This window comes from Suricata suricatta, chromosome 5 (genome assembly GCF_006229205.1).
Source record: "Suricata suricatta isolate VVHF042 chromosome 5, meerkat_22Aug2017_6uvM2_HiC, whole genome shotgun sequence".
NCBI classification, from domain to species: domain Eukaryota; kingdom Metazoa; phylum Chordata; class Mammalia; order Carnivora; family Herpestidae; genus Suricata; species Suricata suricatta.
The window spans coordinates 79,491,122-79,504,945 of NC_043704.1; the positions used below are offsets into that span (position 1 = coordinate 79,491,122).

Genomic DNA, 13,824 nt, shown 5'->3' on the forward strand with positions numbered 1-13,824 from the left:
TGCTGCTAAATTGGTTTTGCCTTGTACTTCACATTGGAAAATAAATCTCCAGACGCTCCTTCACTATCTCAATTGCTGTCACGGGAAATAAGTATTCTCAGAAGCTTTGAGTTGGCTGACCAGTGCAACCCCTCTGGGGCTCTCATTTACAGAAAAGGAAACTGAGGCCTGGCAAGAGGGGGCAGCTACTCAGGGTCACAGAGCAAGCTTACTGCAGGCTGGGGCTGGATCACAGATCTTCTCATGTCCCCTACACATTTCCTTCTGGGCATCAAATGTCCCGAGACTAAGCGCCTCTCTTTCATGGAGGGTTGGCACCATTCCAAGGCTATCCCTTGCCAGACTCTATTAATTTTATCAGGCAAAGGAGAAGGAAGCATTCCTGGTGGCAAACACATGAAGCTGTGGGGATGGCCTGGTTTAGTGACACTTCAAGGGACCTAGCCCTGCATGTCTCAGCCTCCTGGCGTTTATTCCAGAAGAACCAAGTGATGACAGATGTCCTGGAAGGGCAACAGGGCAGTGGAAGAGCTCTGTCCCATAAGCACCTCTGGTAACCTCCCATACATGACATGGTCATAATGAGCTGTTGTCTTTGTTTATAGACCTACACTGCCCAATACAATAGCCACTCGTGACAATTTAACTTTAAATTAAATTAAATTAAAATGTTATTTCCTTAGTTGCACAAGCCACATCTCAAGTGCTCAAGGGCCACATGTGGCTTGTGGCTACTGTGTTAGACAGTACTTTATATAGGACATTTCTGAAGATTCTATTGGGCAGTGCAACTCAAGATACTTGGATAAGATACCTTAGTCTATAGAAGGAACACTCCAGTTGAGGAAGATTTAAAAAAAAAGGTTAATCCATGCCAATGCCCCTTCGGTTCTGGTTCTGGACTAGAATTCAGAGGCTGGCCGGTGCAGACTTCTAGAACTCCCTCGCTCCCAGCCATTCCCATGTGCGTCTTATCTTCCCTGCTAGACTGTGGGCTCCTTGGAAGCAGTGTGTATCTAACTACCGTTACGTTACCACGAAATCAACCTGACACATGATAGGCCTCAGTGAATGTGTGACTAACTAAAATTATGTGTTTTATCATTCAATATTATCCAAAAAATAGCTATATTCAAGACAGTGACCAAGATTTAGTTTGTTTGTTTTCTGGTCAAGAGGAACAAAAGTTAAAACTGGCTGCTGGTTAAGTGAGAGTCCGTTTTATATTGCCCTCCTCCTGGGAATGGGGGCTCTGACTCTTTGGGCTGCATAATGAGCAATGGGGTAGGGAGCTTAGGGGGCTGAGCTCACTGCCTCAGCAGATTTGCAGATACGGGCACAGCCTTGACTCGGGATTAGTTCCAACTCTGACATAAAGTTTTGGGATGGAGTCTGGACTGGTAATTCCAGGCCAGAGGCAATGTGGTGTTGTGGACTAGGAGGCCAAAAGCACAGGTCCTAGCTCCAGTACTCATTAACTGCTTTGTGACTCAGTGTGTCTTTGAGAGTCCTGGCTAGTGAAAACACCCGTGTCCTCCACAATGCACAGGCAACACTGAAACAAGGCCAAGGAGAAGAAGCCCTAACCAGGAGCTTCACGGCCTGGATAATGTGTGTCAGTGTGGGGATGGGGGCCCAGACGGTTTCTGTTAGCATGTTTTGTCAGATCACCAGGACGTGCCTGCTAGAAACACTTTCCAAAAATCCCATTTTTTTGCACTTACCAACTGATGTTTGTGCTTGCCAACCAGGTGCCTGGCTCAATCCCACATCTACTGAAATTAGGCAACAGCCACAAACCTCTCAGCAGGTCAACAGTAACAAAAGAGTCTCGGGAAGAGGGTTTTATTTCTTTTACTTCAAAAATATTGCTTCTCCTTTAGGATGTCTCGAGGAGATGATAATCACTTCTATTTTCCTCTCTCATCATCACAAAAACTAGGTAGATAAGAAGGAGAGAGAAAGAAGACAAATCAATGAACTCACATTAAGAGCACTTATATGACAGGCATTTTACATGCATTATCTTGCTTCATCCTAACAACTTTTGAGGTGGATGGTTTTATACCCATCTTACAAATGAATAAATCAAGGTGCAAAGAGCTTAAACTCCTGCGCAAGATGACAGAGCTAGTGAGTGACACACACACAAAGCCAGGTCTTTCTGACCTAAAAGGCCCAACAGGTCCCACTGTCCATGTTGCCTCCCAGCTAATCAGAGAGTAATGGAGTCAGGCAGGATAGGGATTCATGTTTTCCACTTGCAACCATGGGCTTTTCTACTGTGCTATGGGGTTGGCCAAGGACTGCTTTATGCTCTATAACTCATCTGAAAGGCCTCCTTTAAGTTATGATTCAAAATGGTTCTCTACCCGTCATGCCGTAATTTGTATTTATGATGAGGATGGAAATTCCCTGTTCCCTTTAGAAAAGTCTAGGTAATTTTGGAAGGCTTTCTGGTCTGAGATAATCTCATTCAAATATTGTAATCCTATTTTGGATTACAAAAACTTTGCTGATAATTCTATGTAGTTATAGCAACAAAGGAATGTTCATCTGCCCGAAGAGGCCAGCTAACCTTTCCATTATTCAGTTAACCTTGTACGACCTCTCTTTGGTGCCATTCCCTCAGTATTTGGAGACTGATGGCACACAGACCCAGCAATATTTTCCTTTCCTTTTCAGGTTAAAATCCCTTCTCAGGATGCTTCACAGTCTGAGATTTTTATTAATTCAATCATTTCCTCTCCGCCAGGAGTTTCTCAGGGAGCACACGGTCCGTTGCTCTGTCCTCACTGAACCTATACCTTGGACAACAATGGGGTTCCTTGTGCCCTGATGCAACTTAAAGACCCAGCTTTTAACACTAGGTGGTGGGACAGAGTGGGGTCAGGCATGCATTTGGTTTTTTTTTTGTTGTTGTTGTTAAATGTTTTTTTTTAATTTATTTTTGAGAGACAGAGAGAGACAGTGCGAGCAGGGGAGGGTCAGAGAGAAAGGGAGACACAGAATCCCAAGCAGGCTCCAGGCTTTGAGCTAGCTGTCAGCACAGAGCCCGACACGGGGCTCAAACCCATGAACTGTGAGATCATGACCTGAGCTGAAGCCGGATGCTGAACCGACTGAGCCACCCAAGCACCCCAGGCATGCATTTGTTAATTCAGCCATCTTGGGCAGCTCACCTTACCTCAATGATTCTTTTTTTTTTTTTAAATAATTTATTGTCTGGTTGGTTTCCATGTAACACCCAGTGCTCATCCCAACAAGTGCCCTCCTCCATGACCATCACCCCTCTCCCCACATCAACCCTCAGTTTTTTTCAGTATTCAAGAGTCTCTCATGGTTTACCTCGCTCCCTCTCCCCAACTGTTTTCCTTGCTTCCCATCCCCCATGGTTCTCTGTTAAGTTTCTCCTGTACACTTATGAGTGAGAACATATGCTATCTGTCCTTCTCTGCTTGACTTATTTTGCTTAGCATGACTCCCTCGAATTCCATCCATGTTGCTAGAATGGCCAGATTTCATTCTTTCTCATTGCCACGTAGTATTCCATTATATAGATAAACCACATCTTCTTGTGGTTTCAGTTAATGGACATTTAGGCTCTTTCCATGATTTGGCTATTGTTGAAAGTGCTGCTATGAACATTGGGGTACATGTGCCCCTATGTATCAGTCCTTCTGTATCCCTTGCATAGATCCCCAGCAGTGCTATTGCTGGGTCATAGGGGAGTTCTATTGTTAACTTTTTTAAGGAACCTCCACACTGTTTTCCAGAGCGGCTGCACCAGTTTACATTCCCACCAGCAGTGCAGGAGGGTGCCCATTTCTTCACATCTTCACCAGCATCTGTAGTTTCTTGATTTGTTCATGTTAGCCACTCTGACTGGTGTGAGGTGGTATCTCAGGGTGGTTTTGATTTGGATTTCCCTGATGATGAGTGATGCTGAGCATTGTTTCATGTGCCTGTTGGACATCTGGATGTCCTCTTTGGAGAAGTGTCTATTCATGTCTTCTGCCCATTTCTTCACTGAATTATTTGTTTGGGTGTAGAGTTTGGTGAGTTCCTTGTAGATTTTGGATACTAGCCCTTTATCTGGTATGTCATTTGCAACTATCTTTTCCCATTCTGTCAGTTGCCTATTAGTTTTACTGATTGTTTCCTTTGCAGTGCAGAAGGTTTTTATCTTGATGAGGTCCCAGTAGTTGATTTTTGCTCTTGATTCTGTTGCCTTTGGAGATGTGTCAAGTAGGAAATTGCTGCAGTTGAGGTCAAGGAGGTTGTTTCCCACTTTCTCCTCTAGGGTTTGATGGTTTCCTGTCTCACATTCAGGTCCTTCATCCATTTTGATGTGTATTTTTGTGTATGGTGTAAGAAAGTACCTTGATGATTCTAAACCTCATACATGAAATGAGAATAATAGTTTCAGTTTTGTCCATTTCTCAAGGTGGCAAGATGATGATTTAAAGGGATACTATTGTTATGGATTGAATTGTGTCCCCCACCAAGTTCCTATGTTGAAGTGCTAGTCCCTAGTACCTCAGAGACCTTCCTTAGAAACAGGGTTGTTGCAGATATAATTAGTCAAGATGGGGTCATACTGGAATAGGGTGAGCTCCTAATTTAACATGACCAATGTTTTTATGAAAAGGGGAAATCTGATGACAGACATGCACACAGGGAGAACATCGTGCATCATGAAGGCAAGATAAGAGTGATGTGCCAAAGAACACCAAAGATTACCAGCAACCACTAGAAGCCTGAGGAGAAACCTGGAACAGACTCTTCTTCACAGTCATCAGAAGAAGGTACCCCCATCAACACCTGACCTTGGGCTTCTAATCTCTAAAACCATGAGATCCATTTCTGTTGTTGAAGTCATGCAGTTTGGTGTGTGGTGTTATGGCAGTGCTGGGAAACTAATAAACTGATGATGTTTGGTTTTGGTGACTGAGCAGTAAGAACCAGGTGAAATACAGGAGACCTAATGCCCTCAACAAACACTGGCCTAAAAAGACCTGGAGCAACTCATTTAACTTGTCTGGACCTCAGTTTCTCTTGTGAAATGAGAATTTCTTCATGTTAATGTATTTTCTTCAGGGAATAGGTAGGATAAAATATTTGAAAGCATTTTGCAAATTGTAAAATTTTATACAGCTATCATTTTGGAGATGGGGAAGTGTTCCTTTTGGATTTGGTGATGGCGAGAGGGAAGGGATATCTAGATTTGGAATTAAGATAAGTATTCTTCATTTTCAGAAAACCAGATAAGTACTGGAGTGATTTTGTGAAAAAAAAAACAAAAACAAAAACAAAATGTCTTCATCCGCCAAAGAGGTGACCTTTGATTCATTCTCCCTGATGTGATTTGGCACATGAAGCCCAGGGGCAGAAGCAGGGGAGTGCCTGCTGGGCCAGCCCGTTTGAGGTCCACTAGTCTGCTTCTGCCTCAGACTCCTTCCCACCGGGTTCCCACCCTCATAGCCTCTCTTACACCAGAGGAAAGCTCAAGACATTCTTATCTGGCTCCTTACTCAGCACCCCCCACCCCTGCCAGCACAGATGTGGGTCTCAGACTCTTCTAGAGTAAACGGACACTGAGTTTATTGAGCTTGTCTCTGTCTCTGAAAAAACTTGCTGCATTGTCTGAATTGCCTTCTCAGTCTCATGCTTCTTTGTTATGGATGACAATCCTGTTCTTCCAGAGGCCACCAGTCAATGCAGGGAGACCTTTTAAACCTTATGAGCACCTATGCCTGCACGTTCACGAGCACGTGTGTGTGCATGTGTCTGTCCTTCATGTCAGTGTGTCCGTCTGCCCCAGCAAAGGGTCTGCCTCATGATGTCAGGGCCCTGTGTCTCTCTTGTTCAAGCCAGCACCTGGCACATGGTGGGGACTGACTGAATGAACAGATAAATGAATGAGGGCTGTGTAAGAGAGTCAGTATAATCTCATATTAAACATTGAAGACTGATTACCAGAAAGCTGCATTTTAATGTTAACATCTGGCAATGACATTTCCTGGCTGTGTGAAAGGGAATAAAGTGCCATTTAGAGAAGTAGCTGTTTTGGAATCTGTAGATTAGAAATCATGCTAACTTCCCTGCTTAGCTGAAAGAAATACTGGGAATTCCAAATCGGTAAAGATGGCATGGTGGTTAGTTTTACATGCCAACTCGGGCAGACTCCCATACTCAGTTATCAATCAAACACTAACCGAGCTGTTGCTGTGAAGGTAATTTGTCTGTGGGGTGATTTGTCCATCTGCCATCAGCTGATATTCAGGAGAGAAGATAACTCTTTAAAATGTGGGTGGGCCTCCTCAAATCCATTGAAAGCCTTTAGAAGCAAAAACCAAAGTTTCCCAGAGAAGAAGAAATTCTTTCTCCAGGTGGCAGCTTGAGTTTCTAGCCTATTGGCCTGTGCAACAAGTGTTGGACTTGCTGGCCCTCATGATCGCATAAGCCAACTCCTTGAAATAAATCATATATGTGATCATAGATGCATGCATATCAGTTAGTGTTTCCTAGAACATATACATGTGTGTGTATAAACATATATATATTCCTCCCCCTTTGGAAAAACACGGAGGGATATAGATGAGATAGTCCATCAGTTTGGATGGTTATAAGATGAAGGACAGGGAAGGAAGGGAAGAAAGCTGAGAGGCCCAGCAGCCCATCTCTCTCTCCATTTGCTTCAGCAAGGCACACAACTGTAGCACTTTCTTCAAGAAGAGAGGTGTCCCAGGTGGGTTAATGGTGCCACCTCCCCAGGTCCTGGCCGGGGCGGGGCTGGCGCACACTCTCTCAGGGGGGCTGACTGTGTAGGCAGCAGACTGGAACCAACAGGGTCCCAGGTGCGGAGGAGAGGGCATGGGGACGCAGCCACAACTGGCAGCTCCTGGCACCCCGCCTTGGAGAACAGCCTGGGAGCTGTCTGTGTGGGTGTTCCCTGACTGACACTACCCTAATTAGTACAGTCCCCTCTGGTACTGAAGCTTCGTTCATTAATGCTTTCATTAAAAGGTCTCCCCTAATCAGTCAGCTGTGGAATGTGCTTTCAGAAGAAGGTTCTTTGGACTCACAGACAGGCTTATATGTAAGAAAGAGGGAAGCCTTGGGCGACACATGCAGGGTCAGTGGGTCATCTTGGAATCTTCTGGCAGATACTGCTTGTCCTTAACCAGTCCCTCCCACTCTCTCTGCACCCCTCCTCCAACCCTAGAGGCACTTTAAGGGACAATAGCTAAACCCTATGTGGCATTTTGGACTCGCATTTTATTCTCAAACAGAAACAAAATTTGCAAAAGTTTCTGGCCAACTCTGTAATGATCACATCAGGGACAGGAATGTTATTCTGGTTCTTCTACACCATAATAATGAGAGCAACGTTAATTACCCATCATGTTTGTACATCATCTTGTCATTTTAAAGTGTGCCTTCACATCCATTGTGTGCCCAGCTACTACTCTGTGCCAGTCAGTGGGTTTGGCACCAGGGAGCCCAACATGGCTCAACTATGATTCAGATTTCAAATAAATTTCAAAAATAAAATTTGAAAGCAAGATTGTCAACAATGGGCATTTGAAACATTATGTGGGAAGGGGCATTGTGGGAGGCTCTAGGATGGTGTAGCCAACTGCCTGGCTATTTACGAAAGGTTCCTCTGAGGAAGTGTGATTAGGCTAGGTCCTGTGGGGAAGAAAATCGTGTGCCTTTTTGTGATGGAGTCTGGACGCACAGAAAGCTGTAGTAGAGAAGGCCCTGGACTAGAGGCTGGAGGCCTGGCTTGTAGATCTTGCTAGCCTGAAATCTCAGCACTTGACCTTGGCCAGTCATGAGGAACCTCAGGTTCCTCATTTGTAAAGTTAGTTCAGTTCTCCCTTTTTTTTTTTAATATCAAAAGCTTCTTTCCTGATATAAGCAGACACCGACCAGAGATGTGAAATTGGTCGAAGCAGAGCTGTTCTTATCAATGCAGGGGGATGAACTAGGGTTGCAGCAGCTTTGCCCCCCATTTCCTCCACAAAGACACCCCAGAAGCATCTTTCTTTCACTCTCGTGCTCAGGTAGTGCAGTCTGAAAACCATAGGACCAAGTGGCCTCAGGGGTTCTCTGCTCTGAGAGCCAATGTTTCTATGAAGTTCACTAAGCAATCTGATTTTTTAAAACAGTAACAGCTAATTAATATTTATCAAATGCTGTTTACGAGGCTTTGTGCCAAGGACTTCTTACAACAACCCCATGAGCTAGGTACTGTTGTCCTTACTCTTTCAGAGAGGAAAAGATAATGAAATATAAGAAGGTGGTAACTCACCCACGGCCATGCGTTGATTAAGCGGCACAGGCAAAGATTTAAAGCCAGACAGCATGGCTCCAAACCCCACAGTAATAACCATTATGCCATCCAGCTTTCTAACAGCCCCACAAATGCGCTCCTTGACATTTGCTTAGATAGCTCAGGCTGCAGCTTAAGCTCATTTAGTCTTAAGCACATAACAGAAATATCCAATTGAGGAATTAAATGTCATCTTGTAACCTAATTGTTGTTCTATAGAACAAGGTTATCATAGTTCTCCTGAATCTACCTAGGCGATATTTTTCTGCTTTACTGAATTTCATTTCTTCTTGGTCCCTGCATATACCAAAGGCCATAGGAAGAAGAGTTGACTCCCACCTTTATGATACTCTCCACTGAGCTACCATTAACAAATGTCTCAGTTTCCCCAGAGAAAGCTGGGAAAGTTTTAAGGTCTAAGGAAAAGTCTAAGGAATAGCCACAGTAAAGTCTGCAGGGTCCTGGGATCCCACAGGGCTGGGCAAGGATGCTGCTTTCTGGAGAGTTAGAGAAGTGCTAGGAAAGGGGCACAGGTAAGCCCACTGCAGAGTGCCATTGTCTGGGACCTCACCTCTTGTCATCAGTCTTGTACTCCTGTCTCTTGACGCCCCATCACTTCCCCACAGCAACTGTGCAAATTCCGTCTCGACTCCCAAGCCCCAAGGTCTGTCCTGTTTCCCTCAGTCCCCCCAAGACACTGCTTGTCTCTCAGCCTGAGGGGTGAACCATCTCTGCTTTGAGGCTCCTCACCTTCTTCTGCCTCCTCAGGGGCATCTCTCAGATCTCTTCCTACTCTTTGCTTCAAACTGGTGATGGAGAAGTGCCCATCTCCCTTCCTGTGGAGTGCTGCCCATCCTCTCCAGCTCTCTCCAAGCATTTGGCTTCACCCCTCAGATGCCAGATCTCCTCCCACTCTTCCCCCTCAACCAACAAACATGGCAGGTCTTGCTCATTTCAGACAGACTGTCCCCTTGACCCAGCCACCCGGTTGAGGCACTGTAATGTCATTATTTTCCTCTACCACAATCAGTTCTTCATTCTTTTAGTACTTCTTCTGCACTCCTCTTCTCGTAGACCCCAGTCACATACAAGGCTTCAACCATTCTCCTCCTTGAAAACCACTCCAAAGGCCCTGGGTGCCATCTGTAGCCACCAGCATGGAACAGCTTCTGCACAGCTCTGACACCAAACCGCTCTGCCATCCTGCTCTTTCTGGACCCCAGTCTGTTCAAATGTTTTCAAAGTTAAAACTTTGTTCAAACACATGTGTTTTCAGAATCATAATGTGTACCACAAATAAAAGGCAGGATTGTCAGGTATGTGACTGTATATTTATGTGTGTGTGTGTGTGTGAGCACATATGTACATGTGTGTATGTGTGTGTGCAAGAGCCATAAGTACTTCCACCTAGCAGTTCAGTCCCTTTTCCCTGAAAACATCTCCCTCTCCTCAAAATTGGGTTTTCAGCAGGTATATTTTGTAATGTGATTATGACCCCGTGGACAGTTGAATGGTACAGAGATAGGCACTTAACCCCAGAAGAGCCCATTAGAATTTTCCCCTGGTCTTAGATTCCAGTTTTAGCTTGACTTGATCCCTGGGATAGGCAGCCTCCTAGATGGGCCATCCCATAGCAAGATGATCCCACCTCTTGGTATTCATGTCTTTCTGTAACCCCCAACCTTCAGTGTGAGCTGAATTTAGGGAAGCACTCCTAATAGGTAGAATGTGGCTAAAGTTATAGGAGGTAACTTCCTAGATTAGGTTGCCAAAATAATGTGGTTTCCAGTATGGGAGCTCTCTCTGGGTTTCATTCTCTCTCTCTCTCTCTCTCTCTTTCTCTCTCTCACTCACTCTTTCCTTTGCTCTCTCTGACTACTCATGCTGAAGGAAGAAGTTACCATGTTGTGAACAGCCTCATAAAGAGGTATAAGAAACTTAGGTTCTCAGTCCAACAGCCCATCAGGAACTGAAGCCTGCCAACAATTACATGAGTGAGTCTGGAATTGGATCTTCCAAAGCCTACCAACAGCCATGTGAGTGAACTTGGAAACATTCTGAGCTCTCTTCTCAACCAGTTGTATCTTCAGATTATACCTTGTACTTAGCCAACATCTTAGTTATAGTCTCATTAGAGACTTTGAGTCAGTGATACCCAGCTAAGCTATGCCAGGATTCCTGGCACATAGGAACTATGAACTAATAATAATAATAATAAGGAGGTACAAAATTATTGAGTCACAAAGTGTTGAGGTCATTTGTTATGTCATGGTGAATAACTGATACAACCCTTGACTAGAAACATGTAAGCTGGAGAACTCTAGGTAACCATGTGACTACAGGGTCTGGAAAGCAGACACAACAGGTCTGCAGTGAGAGAGGTGAAGTGGATGTGAAATGGTTCCTTGTGGCCTTCAATGCCTTGGTTCTGGCTTATTTGTATGACCTTGGTTCATCCTTGCCTTTGAAAATTATGGTGCTCATTATAAAAATCACCCTTTGTCTGCTTTTTGCACTTGTGACCAAATGAGAGGGCTCTGTCGGGCACATCCTAGTTCCTCTGCCTCCAATGCTCAGTTCTCTTCTCCACCCCATCCTGCAGGGCGAACTCAGGCACTCTCCATCCTATGGAGCCTTTCGTGACCAGACCTTCCTCTCCTCTCCAGATTGTCAGGCATGCTTGTCCGTACACTTCCTTAGTCCTCTGAGCATGTTTGAAACATTTATCACAATTCCAACACTATGTGTGTACCTGCCTGGTTTCCCAGTCTTATAATTGGAACAAGACAGAGTGAGACTGTCTCATTCATCCCTGTGTTCTCTAACACCTTATAAATGAGTTTTTAAGCCAATAAAATAGAACAGTATTCGTGCCAAGACAGCTTTACTCCTATAAAGTGGATTTTCTAGTGATGAGTTCCCGAGGCTAGTCAGAGATTTAGGGAGGAATTCAAGCAGATATACAAAAAGCTAGTCCATGTTATAACTTGATATATTTTGAAAATCTGGTACTAAAGAAATGCATGCGTCCATGTGAATTCCAATAGAGAAAAGAAATAAAGTTCTGGAAGGTTTTATGAAAACATCATTTGAGCTAGGCCTTGACTCATAAAAAAGATTTTGACAAGTAAAATCTTGTTTTAGGGGACAGATAAGGTCCTCCAGCAGACAGAACAGCTTAAGCAAAGCACTGAGACGTAAAAGTATCTAGAGTATTAGAGGAATAGCAGGTAGTGCATGGCCTGAACAGTTTGTGGACCATGTAATCAAAAATAAGGCAAAAAAGCTAGACTGAGGCCAAGCAGGAGCGGGTCTCAAGTACCTTTCTCTGTGTTTACTCGGTGTTCTCATGTGAAGTGGAGCTTTATGGAATACAGGGACTCACGGGTGGCATCAGGAGAGCTGGGTTTTAGAAAAAGAACTCTGTGGGATAGATTAGACAGAGCACTGGAAGCAGATAGAAGTAGAGAGGCTTGTTCAATGGCAGGTCTGGCAGTATCAGTAGGAACGGAGGTAAGAGGAAGAGTGAAGTGATTTGGGAAGCAAATATCTTATGTAAGTGGAAATTGACTAGGAAGCTACATCCTGGTTTTCCCCTGAATTTGGAGTGCTTAGAGTCTAAGGTGATGATTCTGCCCAAGAGGGTTGCCTGTTGGAGAATAATTCCTAGCTGGTGTGGAGGGCAGGCCAAAGAGGATGTTATCCTTGGTCCCAGAAGTCCATTCCTAGGGAGCAGTCAAATGAAGCATGAACATGGTAGAATGTTATATAGGCACTACAAAGTGGGAAGGCACAGGCTATGGAAGAATGGAGTGGGAGACTCATGGATAAGTTTGAAAGATTGAAGCAGGCAAGAAGTTGGAGAAACAAGGGAGAAGGTGATGTGGATTCAAGATGGACCTACATGGGCAAGTGTGTCATGAGTCTGCTGGAGACAGCACTTATAACCATTGAGGGGGCACATGAGGGGAGGTGCTGTGGCCATCTTATTGTGCAAGGCTCACACACTAAAAGCTGAAGAAGGAATCCAGTGGGAAAAGTGTCCAACGTGTGTGCCTGCTTTGATAAAAGAAGGATCATGGAGCTCGGGGATTCAGAGATGAGCAGTTCCCATTCAGCCCTGTCCAGAGATCTGCCCATCCTGAACTTTACACTCCATTCTTAATGAACTGCTTATATTTTTCCAAGTACAGCAGACATCATGTTTCTATGCTTTTGCATATGTGTATGTCATTTGGACTGATTTTCCCCATGTTAATGTGAAAAGAAACTCCAATTTATACTTCAAAAACAAACTGTAAGAAGGAAGGTGGGAGGGAGGGAAAGAAGGAAGGAAGGAAGGACATAAAAGCATCTCCTAAAATTCTAGTATGAAATCCTGTTGCACCTCTACACCCTTGTGAGGGAGATTCTTCCTAAAAAAAGAAAAAAGAAAAAAAGACATAATGCACCATCACCATTGTATTGTGATAATATAGCCTTGTAAGTATCATTTAATGTATTTATGAACTGGACAGAGCCTCTCACATCTCACACACTCACACTGTAAATATTTTTTTCTGTATGAATTTAGAGACAGAATCTCAAAAAGCAATGGAGCTGTGGAGTAATTTTTAAGCCCATGGCATAGGCAAGTGAGATAGAGGCACAAGATAGCAGAACCCGATTTGGGGGTTGGTAATGGCTGATGTAATCTTTAGAAGTATATATCTTACAGAGAAACAGTGATAAGTAGAAAGGAAAAATCAAGCTAGTTAACACAGTATACACAGGGGATTGTTGGGTCGGTTGTTTTGGCTTTTATTCACAGTATTGATTCAAAGTATGAGCTCACAAGGTCAGTGAGAAAATCAATCAATAAAAGGCACATGCCATGAATCAATAATCCATAAGAGAAGAAGTATGAATTGCTGAAAACTATTTGAAAAATACTTAATATTACACATAATTTAAAAACTCCAAATGAAATCATAGCCTGTTAATTTTAGTTTTTATATCGATAAAGACTTTGAAAACCAGTAACAGTCATATACAGTGCTGGTGATAACAATAAAATCCTTTCTGGAGGGCAATTTGGCAATATATATATCAAGTGCCTAAAGGCTAACTATAGTCTTTGATCCCCAAAACTCTATTACTTAGGAATTCATAATGAGAACATAAACAGAGGTGTGTGTAATAATTTATGTACAATGATGTTTATCACAGCACTATTGATGACCAAATTTGGAAACAACACAAATGCAACACAAATTAGAAGATGATTAAATACATAAAGTATTAAAAATAAAAGCTGCTTATTACAAATTATAGTAATTAAATAGCATTGAATGATTGGAGAACTATTTGTACCATAATATGAAAAAAGTGTGTTCACAGCATAATTCTCTTGGGATTTTGAAAATGTCATTTCACTGCACTCTGCCCTCCATTGTTTCCAATGAGAGAATTGTCATTCAAATCATTAGTCCTCTATTTATAGC

The 13,824-nt window shown here is 43.5% G+C and overlaps 1 long non-coding RNA gene across 1 annotated transcript; it reads right to left on the reverse strand.

Annotated features, from left to right (window-relative positions):
- Positions 1–1,838: 1,838 nt before the first annotated feature.
- On the reverse strand, positions 1,839–10,456 carry LOC115291905. Its single transcript, XR_003908723.1, has 2 exons — positions 10,368–10,456; positions 1,839–1,938 (listed from the first exon to the last, which is right to left on the reverse strand). It is a non-coding gene; the product is annotated as an uncharacterized LOC115291905 (long non-coding RNA).
- Between the last annotated feature and the right edge of the window lie 3,368 nt (positions 10,457–13,824).